The sequence below is a fragment of the Rhinichthys klamathensis genome, unplaced genomic scaffold (assembly GCF_029890125.1).
Source record: "Rhinichthys klamathensis goyatoka isolate OS25496 unplaced genomic scaffold, OSU_Roscu_1.1 h1tg000249l_1, whole genome shotgun sequence".
In the NCBI taxonomy this organism is placed as follows: Eukaryota; Metazoa; Chordata; class Actinopteri; order Cypriniformes; family Leuciscidae; genus Rhinichthys; species Rhinichthys klamathensis.
In genome coordinates, this window is record NW_026606771.1 from 568,790 (window position 1) to 581,017 (window position 12,228).

Sequence of the window (12,228 nt, forward strand, 5' to 3'; positions counted from 1 at the left end):
ACATTTAAAAAAAAAAATCATCCAGTCGTCCCAGTTGCGTAGTTGGCCGGTGCTAGGCTAGCGCGAATCAATGGTACCAGTTTTAGCCTGCCATTAAAACAGTTTTACCCACTCCACAGTACACTAAAAGCACATCAGTTATAACGCCAGACTATCGATGTAAATGTCTGTTGAGAGAATAATGTTAGAAATCAAACTACCCTTTCATCGCATTGCAATAGTTATACTTTGTTCCCTGTATTTATCAGCATAGTCTACAGCAGCGGCGAAGTGATATGTTACCTAGGCAACCGAGAGAGCCGGTCCACATGACAATCACGCAAGTGTATTTACCTGCCGCTGACACTCGTCATCACTACAGAAACAGAGTTTATTTCAAGAATAAAGCAACAAGACATATAATTATGGCCACGTTTGAAAGCCATGACAATGTTTCGGACTTTGAAGACGATGAAGATGAGGAATGTGTGTTATTCAACGAACCATACATGTATGAGCCGGAATACACAGATGAAGAACTAATCGAGATGGATGCTAAAAGGTCAGAAAGAGAAAAAAAATCTGTAGAGACAGCAGCCCCTGGAGATGCCGTAGAAAACCGGGACAGAACATCGGGAGACTGGTGGTGTCAATGCAGAAAATGAATACAAATGCCGACGGAAGATGAGTGTTTTTGCTGCAGGGAGTGGGACTTAGTTATCCCACAGATAACAGAACTGGAGCTAGACACTAGTTTACAAGATTTAGATGTGTCTGGGCACAGCGCCTCCCGAGACAGACCAATGTGCATAACGGAGCACCCGGACTTTCCACCCCTTCTAACTCGCGGAGTACTCGAAACATTCTTCTCCTTCGATAAAATAAATTTAGAAAAAAAGACCCGGACCTGCTGGACTCAACGGACAGTTGTCAATGTTGTAAGTGTAAGCTGTCCATTCCAAAAAAAATTTAATTAATTGTTGCCTAGTTCTTATTTATGTATTTTTTGTTATGTGTATATAGCGCCTCAAAACTGTTTCTATTTTGATTAGATTTATTTTGGCCATTATTTTTATGTGGGCTTGTGTACATGATTGGTCTTTGGTAAGAAAGTTGACTGCTCCAAAAAGCTAATTTTTTACCCTTTTTTTTAAGCAGTACCGATTGGTGGCTTACAGAATTGTTCTAGAGTGGGTGTTGAAAGGAAGACAGCTGGGAAGAGGCTACCGACATGTTCTTCCATCCTGTGTAGTGACCAGCATCCGAAATAAATACCCTTCAGACACCGGGCGATATGTTGGATTTAGGGAAGCACAAGATGCTCTGCGATTGTTCTGAACACATAACTACAGTAGGCAGCTAGAAAACATTTGCTACTGCACCTCATCTTTTCAATAAATCAAATCCTTTATATCAAAAAGAAATAACACATACATACACATACATGTGGTTACAGATGAAACAATATGATTTTGATGTTACTTTCTTTAATTTTACTTTGAAATATAAACAATTACAACCTAAGAGTGGATTTAGACAAATTGTTGTAATGTTGACAGTAATTAAATTACAATAAAATCAATGGTTCAATAAAAAGAAGTGTAATGATGACCTTGTGTTTTTACAAATGCTGGCACAGTATTTTGCACCACAATAGGGTACAGTTATGCTTTTATTTGCTGCTTGTATTTGAAAATCGGGAGACATGCTGTGATATAATTTCATATTTGTCCGGTCTTGGAGTGTCGGCTTTGTTTTTGTATATTGTGTCTGGTTGCTGGATATAAGAAGTAGGATCTGCAAACTTTACAGTAGGATCCTGGCGCCTTTGCAGGACCCGTTCCACAAGATCCTTCCTGAATGTCTGCCAGGTTGTCTCGTATCTCTTCCTGGCAAACCATCTTTTTGTTTGTTTCGGAAAGACCAAATCATATCTTGGAGTTCCCAGAGGTAGTAATGCACAGTCAGCAATATAAACATACCAAGGATTGGCTAGTAAATTTACAATGCACTTGGTACATAATCAAGTACTGATGACTTAGAGTTTTGCAGTTATGTATTATGTGTAGACTTACCATCAGTGGTTTTTGCTTGCTGACGGCCAACATTCTCGTTGTGGTCCATCACAGAGAGTAGGGTACGTGCCTTCATAGAGTTGTAGCTGAAGTGTAGCCTCTTCTGAGTGTACTTCAGCATTGCACTGTGGTAAACTTCCAGGTCTCCTGCAGTTTTTATCAGATGGTTAGTACCTTGTGAATGTAATTCAAAATGTTGATATTTAGAAAATTTGTAAAAAGACGTTAGACATTTATTTTATGCCTTCATTGTTTGTAGAAACTTTCAATGGGAGCTGTGCAATTCTCTAAAGAACGGATATCAGCATGTTGTTTTAGGTAAAGCACTAAAAATAATTTTTAATTAAAAAAAATTTCACATTTTTTCATTTACACACATCAAATGTGTGTAAATGATCATCTACATGGTAGCAGCATACATACAGTACCTGTATGTTTGAAGAGAGTCATGTGTTTGAGGTCTTTCAACAGGTTCTTGTTGAGTGCGTGGTCTGACAGTGCCTTGAATGCAGCAGAGTCTGTTTGCAGCCATTCCTTTTTTCTCTGCTGATCTTCAGTGAGTTCTTGGTGGTAGCAAGTCCTCTCCTGTCCATCTTCCTCCCACCGATGGATGCCACAAATGTGATGCAGAATTGACGTCCAGCGACGTTTCAACTCCTACCAAAGCATATGCGTTTTAGGGCAACACAACAAATAATGCTTTTTGCTTAGTACAGAAAAAAATAAATACATCTCATCAACTTACCTCAGCATCACCACCACATGACTGACAACACCACCAAAAGTGATTATTAATTGCCTTGATCCAAGGAAGCAGATCATTGTTTTTCTTATTTTTAGCAGCCGCAGTCAACTTCTTCTTCAGTCCTAATTAATAAAATCACAATGAGGGAAGGGTTGAGAGAGGAGGGGGTTGGGGATGTTTCAAAATAGTCTGATTGCAATTAGTAGAAAGCTTACCTTTGGCAACATGTCATGGGTCAAACTGATGCTGGATGTCACAGTAGGTCTCTCTCATAAGCTTCCTGATAGAAGGAGAGCGGTCTGTGGTGATGGTATCTACTACAACTCCTGCCTGAAGCGAACGCTCCAGACACCTCCGAAATCCCAATATCTCCATGGCTGGTGAACTGGTTGCCTCTGTTACCTTTATAATGACAATCAGTATAAATGCTTACACATGCACTGAGACTACAAGCAGTATATACATTGCTGGGTTTTTACCTGAACTAACTCAACCATGATGATTTCCTTTGTTTCATCACTCATGAAACTGTATGTAGTGTACTTGGCACTAAATCCAGGTGAATCAGAACGACCATCACCGCAGATTGAAATCCCACCACCAATTGTCTGTAGTTTTCTCATTATCTCTTTGTGATGGTCTTTGTATGCATACTCAATCACTGGTATGAGGTAAGTAGACTGCAGGAAGTAAAATGTTGTCTTCTTTGGAATTTGGAGATTCAGTAGCTCAGCCCAATCAAAGATTTCTGTATAAGTTGAACCTGTGAACAGGATGGATGAGGCAAACAGCAGGTTGTTTTCTGGCATTCCACGCAGAGGACATGACTCCCATTCCCCTGTGTGTCCATTTAAACAGCTCCACTTGATGTGTATACGTGTCCCAGCAGTGGTCACTTTCTTGTATTCCTCTTCAATTAAAATACCACACTGGTGGCATGTTGTGAAGAGCTGCATTAGCTTGGACTCGTTGACAATCCATTTATTTTCTGACCAGTTCTTGGCTCCTTCTGCCGAGGATATGTCAGACTTGGAGGAGCTAGAGGTGCTGCTCAGTGGAACAAAGGAGCAGTCAACTGGGTGACTTGATGGGGCTTCAACTGATATCATACTTAGGTCCAGTGGGTTGTCATCTTCAGCTGTAGCTTTCTTTTCCTTTATAAACAACAAAATAAAAAAATAAAAAAATTTAAAGTCGGTGAGCCTGAAAGAAGAGAGACTGTATTGAAAGTAGGTGAACGTCATTTCACCAAGTACCACATGTTCCTGGATCAACACCGTTGTTGATCCTGGATCAACTTTCCAATCAACCAATCAGATTTGAGGGACAAGTTTACCGTTTATGTCAAGTTAAGGCTTAGAACCAGGGTGTAGTACTTACACATCAGTGTCATTCACCTTTCATTACCCTATGATTTTAGGGAAAAGTTATGGGTAGGGTTAGGTTTAGGGGTAGGGATTGGGTAAGGACTACATTTTGGGACAGGAATGTTGATCCAGGATCAACAAAATATGTTGATCCAGGACCATGTCTTACTTGGCAAAATCACAGTGACCATTGAAAGTAACTGTGATCCTGATTTTTAATTTGAACACTATCCAGAATAGTAATTTTTAAATATTATTGAAAGATACTGCAACGTAATTTTATAAAAGCGTATAATTCTTGTCATCAGTGTAAACAAAGTATGTAAAGCTATGCAATGGAAGTCATACATGTCATACAACTATTAGTATTTATTTGAGTTCACTCTCTTACTTGTACTAATGCTGAACTATTGTTTCTTCTATACAACATACATGAACGTCATTATAATACAATTGTTGGCAAAGATTACAATATGACTGAAACACTTCTAAAAATTCTATAAATCAATCAAATACCTCACTTTGGCTCAAATGTCTGAGAGGACGGAAGGCAAAATAGAACCCTGATGAAGAACGCCGTTTCCGAGACCGTGGCGCTGCCTGTTTTGGAGTGCTGATGAAAAACTTCAGTGCACCAGAACACTGAGTTGACTCCTTGTGTGATTCTGGTCCAGAGGAGTCCTTTTTAGGGGTGGACTGTGGTACAGTGAACATCTCCTGTATTTTCTTTGCAGATAACAACAACAATAACATATATTTAAATATAATGTATTGCTACACATTACATAAAGACAAATAAACAACTTTAGTGGATTGTAAAGACAATAGCCCTACAATGTTTGACAGACTGTTGGACCAATTCATAAAATAACTAACGTTATACCGTTAGTTACACTATAGTGTCACTCTCCACAATGCATTGAACTGTAACGTTATCTCCACAAACGTTGTCAGTGTCGATCTATCAGTTATGAAAGACTAGCTTCATTAGCTAGAGGTTAGAGTAGCCTAACAAAAGTTATTACCTGTTCATCTGTAGCTGTTGGTGCATCGGGAAAGACGGCTGGAACTGCATTCAAACTCAGTGACATTTTATCGTTTCGATCACTTTGTACAAAGTTGTCTGATCTAAAATGATCGCTACAAATTCGGGCCTTTAGTAGTGTCTCTGTCGGTGTCTCCTTATCCAAGCCAGCAGCAAGAAGCCACAGTTGGTTCCTTTCTGGATCTCTTACTGGAAATCTGTGGAAACTTTTTGTTGACCATCTTTGTTTTTTTTTTTGTACAATTTTTAAAAATACAGTGAATAACCATTTTGTCAATTCTTTCAACTCTGATCGAATGTTTCAAAATCGAGGCTACTACTAGCTAACTTGGCGTTCCGACTGTACCGTAGTGCGATTCTGTTGTGTTTACTTTCCGGCACAGTACTACTCCCGGAGCAAAGTAAAATTCCGCCGCTGCTGAGAAACTAGTTCCTGTAAATGTAATGCGATCATTGAAATATATTTTGATATGTCAAACTACATTGAGTAGTTTGATTTCTAACATTATTCTATCAACAGACATTTACATCGATAGTCTGGCGTTATAACTGATGTGCTTTTAGTGTACTGTGGAGTGGGTAAAACTGTTTTAATGGCAGGCTAAAACTGGTACCATTGATTCGCGCTAGCCTAGCACCGGCCAACTACGCAACTGGGACGACTGGATGATTTTTTAAAAAAAATGTCTCTACTGATAAATAACACTAAGGCTCACTTGTAAATGAGGCCCGATGTCCAAAATTCCGAACCACCCCTTTAAGGGAAGATGCTGATTCAGGGGAGAGATAACCATCTTTGGCATCTCCCCATAGCCGTGCTATTTATAGTTTGTGATAGAGGAATAGTGTGAAACGGGTTTATCCCACGATCTCGACACCTCGGTGTGGAGATCGAGGAAAAACGGAAGGCCCTGACGTTAAGTTTGTGAACGAGAGGGCAGGAAGCGTTCGTCTAGTTTGCTTCTTGAACGAACTTCCTGCTTATCTGCCGTCCAATCGATGCTTAATCTTTCGACCGCTCTCGTTACAACCTCAACAAGCTCCTCAAAAGCATGAGACTGAGGTGGCGAGTCCTCGGTATCTCCTGCTTCGAAACTAACATTTAGTTCCTCAGAACTAGATAGCTGCAGTGTCGGTCCTAGGGCTGTCACTTTTTATTCGATATTCGAATGTGCATTCGAACATGACGTGAAATATCCGTAATCGAACTATAAATAAACGATCCGTTTTTTAAAGTGCCAAGGGTAGCGCATTTTTTTACAGTCTATGATTAGACTGTTTGTTTTTTATTTTATTGTTTGTCATCAGTAGCGGGCGCTCTAAACGTATTGTAGCGTAGGCCCATGACCAAATCAAGCGAATAATAGCCAATAGCCACCCTGTTTTGAAAATAGAAGATAACTCACAGAACGGCCAGCCTGAGCGGACAATTACGACCCCAAGTCATCTAAAAAGTAGTGTCTGGAAATATTTTGGGTTCTACACGATAGATGGTAAAGTTAAAGATACGGTAGTTTGCCGAATTTGCAAAAAACGGTTTACTTGCGCATCCTTGACATCCAATCTTCACGCTCACCTGTCGAGTTATCATCCAAATGAGGCAGCGGAGTCAGAGGCTGCATTTACACTGCAGGTCTTGATGCCCAAATCCGATTTTCTGACTATATCCGATTTTTTTGACGACTGCTTACATCATCTTTTAAAAGTGACCCGTATCCGATTTTTGCATTTACACTATACACTGCTGAAACTACCAAATGTAGACGTTCTTACCCGGAAAAGGAAGTAAAACAGCACGAAATGCAATGGATGCAGATGCGAATAAAATTATCCAGTGTTTTGCTTTCCACAATATTTTGAAAAGTCAGCAAAACATTGGTCTCGTACGGCGGAGAAAAAAGAGGAGAGCCCTTGTTGGCACTGTAGCCAGGAGCGCTTACAACCGTGCCTCCCCATATCTCGTGAAATGTCTTCAAACATGGATTTATTTCTGTAACAACCCTGCATTTTTGCCTGCACTGTCTCTTCGCCCCAAACACTCAAAAGACATGAAACCTCCGCATTGCTCCACTGTGTGTATCCTTCGTCCTCCATCGCGCCTATACTAAGTCATGTGATCTCAGTTGGTGGTGTCCACCTGAGTTGACGTAACTTTTTTAATGACGTACGACTTGCATTTACTGGGGAATATCCGATTACATGGCACACGCAAATGCAGGTATCCGAATCATATCCGATTTATTACCACATTTGAGTGAGGCCTGAATCCGATCTGAGAAAATCGGAATCCATGCGTTTTTTTCCTGCTTACACGTTCACCGGTCATATGATCTGTGCCACATGAGAGGAAAAAATCGGATTTTGGTCACTTGAACCATGCAGTGTAAATGGGGCCAGAGACTTAGCAGACGGCCAAGTCCGAACGTGTGTTCTCCACCGCGGGGAACATCGTCAATTAAAAAAAGAGAGCCACACTTGATCCAGATCAAGTTGATAGATTGGTGTTTCTAGCAAACAATATTAAGAAATGAATTAGGCAGGCCTTAATCCTGCTGCTGTTTAAGTTGTCACATTATTGTTTGTGCCGTGCTGTTCCGATTCAGTTTTTTTCCATGGAGGGGCTCGTAGATATTTGAATATATTCAAAAACATTGCTTGATATTTGATATCTGTTCGAATTAGATTTTTCTCAAAAGTGACAGGCCTAGTCGGTACCTCAATCAGGGCGGAAGTAACCACAGTGCGTGCTTCCAAACCCTGAGAGAAGGCACTGGATCTGTCAGGTGGAGGCAGAGAAGGCTGGGCTCAAATCTCTAACCCCGCTGACAAATCCATTTGCGAACCCCAAGTCTGAAGTCGCCACTGTGCCTCGGCAGCAGTGGGACCCGAGCCTTGGGGAACGCGAGCCTGAGCGTCCTCGCAAAAGAACGCCAGGAGTTACACTCACGGGACGGGACACTGCAGTTCATAAAAGTCCATTATTTGCCTGTGCATTAAAGCTTTGCCGGTTAAACATTTCATTCGCGTGCTGTTGCGTGGTTCTAACTAACATCAGACATCCCAAGTCTCCCGGAACTTCCGGGAGTCTCCCGCATATTGATAGCGTCTCCCTGATGCCCACAAATTAGTTCAAATCTCCCAGAATCTAGAGCGATATATAACGTACTCGGTTACTAACGTAACCTCGGTTCTCTCTAGAGAGGGAACGAGTACTGCGTAATAGCTTACGCTAGGGGAAAAACTCTTTTCCACGAGATATTGAAGCCAAAAATTATCCTTAATTTTTTATTAATGTAAAACGCTTTGCAGCAGCAAGCAGACATAGGCGAAACAGCTCGCGCGCCTATTGGTTGCTCTGCAGCAAATGCAGCAGCCTATCGAGAGAGACTCTGCGTGACGTAATGACCAATGGAGGCAATTCGCGCCCATATCGTCACGTCCCGCCAGAAGGGGCGTGGTCTCACCCTATAAATATGCTCGTTAGGCTGGTACAAGCTGGTTTTTATCGCTGAAGCGAACCAGAGCGTATTCCAAGCACGGCAAGATACGCAGTACTCGTTCCCTCTCTAGAGAGAACCGAGGTTACGTCAGTAACCGAGTACGTTCTCTTACGAGAGTATCTCTCGTACTGCGTAATAGCTTATGCTAGGGGAACACAATGCAACACGCCGTGCGTACAGGGATCCAACACCAAAGTCCCGGGGGCCGAAGCCCAGGGCTCATGTAGTGCATAATCACCATAAACTCACATAGAGTGGAGGAAGAGAGGCTGGAAGCGTCATTCCCTATAAAAAAGCACCCAGCGGGGCTATCATATGACAATAAAACGCGCAGCCAGGGTGAAAGCTTTCAGCCTGATGTGGGTGGCCATACGTGTGTCAACACTCATGGGGCTGCAGTAAACTCAGCATCTGGGCCGCACAGCGGGGCAGATAGCACTGAATTTTAGACCGCCTAAAGCTTAGCTTGTAAGGCGGGTACCTCCAGGTTATAGTATTTTATAAATGTAGACGGCGAGGCCCAGCCCGCGGCCGTACAGATATCTTGCAGGGAAACCCCGCTCGACCACGCCCACGAAGAGGCCACGCCTCTCGTGGAGCGCGCTCTGACACCCAAGGGGCACTGTAGGCCCTTCGCAGAGTAAGCGAGCGCAATGGCATCCACTATCCATCTGGATAGGCTCTGTTTTGAGGCGGCGAGTCCCTTGGAACGCCCGCCAAACAAAACAAAAAGCTGCTCCGTCTGTCTGAAAACAGACGAGCGTGACACATAAGCTCTCAATGCCCTGACGGGGCAAAGGAGACTCGCATCCTCCTCCTCACTGAGAACCGGAAGGGCGGACAGGGAAATTACCTGGGCCCTGAACGGTGTATTGAGGGATTTCGGGACATACCCGTGCTTTGGTTTGAGAATGACCTTCGAGTCATTAGGCCCAAACTCCATACACGACGCGCTTACTGAAAGCGCCTGTAAGTCCCCTATGCGCTTCACTGAAGCGAGAGCCATGAGAAACACTGTTTTGAACGACAGGTGTTTCATGTCCACCAGCTGGATTGGCTCGAACGGGGCGCCTTTCATGGCCTCCAGGACCGTGGAAAGGTCCCACGTCGGGACTGAAGGGGGCCTGGGAGGGTTCAGCCTCCGAGCTCCCCTAAGGAAACGCACGACTAAGTCGTTTTTCCCCAGCGACTGGCCAGACACCGGTTTTGCAAACGTTGCTATGGCCGCCACATATACTTTGAGCGTGGATGGGGTCCTGCCCTTATCCAGTAGCTCTTGAAGGAAGGAAAGCACTTCCGAACCCCGCATTCCACAGGTGAAAAGCTCTGGGCTTGACACCATGCAGAGAAAACAGACCATTTCGAGGAGTAGAGCCGCCTGGTAGACGGAGCTCTAGCCTGCGCGATCGTGTTTAACACTACTTCTGGGAGGCTAGCGGGTAGCCGTTGATGGCCCATGCGTGCAGGGACCACAACTCCGGGCGAGGGTGCCAAATCGAGCCCTCCGCCTGAGAGAGGAGGTCTCTCCTCAATGGTACAGGCCATGGGGCAGTGCTGGTCAGCTGCATCAGGGCAGGGAACCATGTCTGGTTTGTCCAGAGCAGAGCTACGAGCAGCACTGGGCATCCGTTCTCCCTGATTCGTTCCAACACCTGAGGCAGGAGCGAGACAGGAGGAAAAGCATACAGGGGGCAGCGGGGCCAAACATGAGCCAGCGCGTCCTTGCTTTTCGAGAAAAACTCCGGGCAATGAGCGTTTTCGTGGGACGCGAATAGGTCCACCTGTGCTCTGCCGAACGTTTTCCACAGCAGCTGGACCGTCTGCGGGTGCAGCGACCATTCCCCTGCTGGAACATTGTTCCTGGACAGTCTGTCTGGTCCCACATTCAGGTGACCAGGCACGTGCGCTGCTCTCAGTGAGAGCAGGTTGTGCTGAGCCCAGACCAGGAGGCGTTCCGTCAGCCTGTGAAGGTTTCGTGACCTGACGCCGCCCTGGTGATTTATGTATGCCACCACTGACATGTTGTCCGACCGGACCAAGACGTGGTGGCCTGTTACCTGGGGACAAAAACGCCGTAGCGCTTTGTCGACTGCTATCATCTCCAAGCAGTTTATGTGAAGGAGCTTTTCCCGTTCTGACCACAGGCCAGCTAGCGGTCTGCCCTCGAGCAGCGCTCCCTACCCCGAGGTGGAGGCGTCCGTAGACACCACCTTCACACTCGAAGCGGTCCCCAGACTCACACCTGACTGATACCAGTCGGTTATTTTCCAAGGTTCCAGAGCTGAAACACACTGAAGGTCGACCCTGAGGCGAAACAGACCCGCTGTCCATGCCCTGGGTGGAACCCGCGCTTTCAGCCACATCTGCAGTGGGCGCATGCGGAGCAAGCCCAACTGGAGTACAGAGGCTGCTGAGGCCATCAGCCCCAGCATTTTCTGAAACCTTTTGAGCGGAACTATCGCGCCGTGGCGGAAGGATTTCGCGCCGCGCTGAATATTTAGCCCGCACTCTGGTGACAGGCGTGCTGTCATGGACAGCGAGTCCAACACGGTTCCCAGAAAGGAAATTTTCTGACTGGGAGACAGTGAGCTCTTCGCCCAATTGACTGTGAGGCCCAGCTCCTCGAGGTGCTCGAGTAATGCGGCCCTGTGTTCTATGAGCTCCGATCGTGATCGAGCTAGAATCAGCCAATCGTCCAAGTAGTTCAGGACTCGCATGCCCTGAAGTCTCAGGGGTGCGAGCGCCGCGTCCATGCACTTCGTAAATGTACGAGGTGCTAGGGACAGGCCGAACGGCAGGACTGTGTATTGATATGCCTGGCCCTCGAAGGCGAATCTCAAGAATCGCCTGTGATGGGACGCTATTTGTATTTGGAAATAGGCGTCTTTCAGATCTATCGACATAAACCAGTCCCCGTGGCGCACTTGCGCGAGGATTTTCCTGGTCGTAAGCATTCTGAACTGGCGTTTCACAAGCACTCTGTTCAGCTGTCGTAGATCTAAAATGGGTCTGAGACCCCCATCCTTTTTCGGTACCAGAAAATATCTGCTGTATAGGCCCCCTTCGCTCTGAGCCTGAGATAAAGGTTCTATAGCCCCTTTGCTCAGTAGTTTCGCTATCTCGGCACGAAGTAGATGAGACACTTCGTTTTTCACCGTAGTTTCGACACGCGCCGTATAACGGCGCGGGCGTCGAGCGAATTGTAGCGAATAGCCTCTCTTTATAGTGTTCAGCACCCATTCTGATACCCCGGGAAGCTTTGACCACGCATCTGCGTGAATAGCTAGAGGTAGAATGAAATCCGGGCTCCGGCCGCGACAAAACGGCAGCTCGAGAGCCCGGGCATACTGGGAACACAACACCGTGTTTACAGCGTTCGAGGCGGGGGGCGCGCTGATCACAGCGGGCGGCCTGGCCGCGCTCAGCTTTTTTATGGCAGATTGTGCAGAAAAAGCGAGCGGGGGAGATCCCGTAGGAATCGGCGTGTCTGTGAGAAAATGTGGGCGCGGGGCTGTGG

The 12,228-nt window shown here is 45.3% G+C and overlaps 1 protein-coding gene and 1 long non-coding RNA gene across 2 annotated transcripts in view; one reads left to right on the forward strand and one right to left on the reverse strand.

Annotated features, from left to right (window-relative positions):
• The window catches only part of smim7 (small integral membrane protein 7), a 303,536-nt gene that overhangs the window by 97,044 nt on the left and 194,264 nt on the right, over positions 1-12,228 (forward strand). The gene's annotated exons all lie outside the window — the stretch shown is intronic.
• LOC130100927 (uncharacterized) lies at positions 2,060-3,598 on the reverse strand. Its single transcript, XR_008808936.1, has 5 exons — positions 3,279-3,598; positions 3,015-3,201; positions 2,800-2,921; positions 2,483-2,711; positions 2,060-2,201 (listed from the first exon to the last, which is right to left on the reverse strand). It is a non-coding gene; the product is annotated as an uncharacterized LOC130100927 (long non-coding RNA).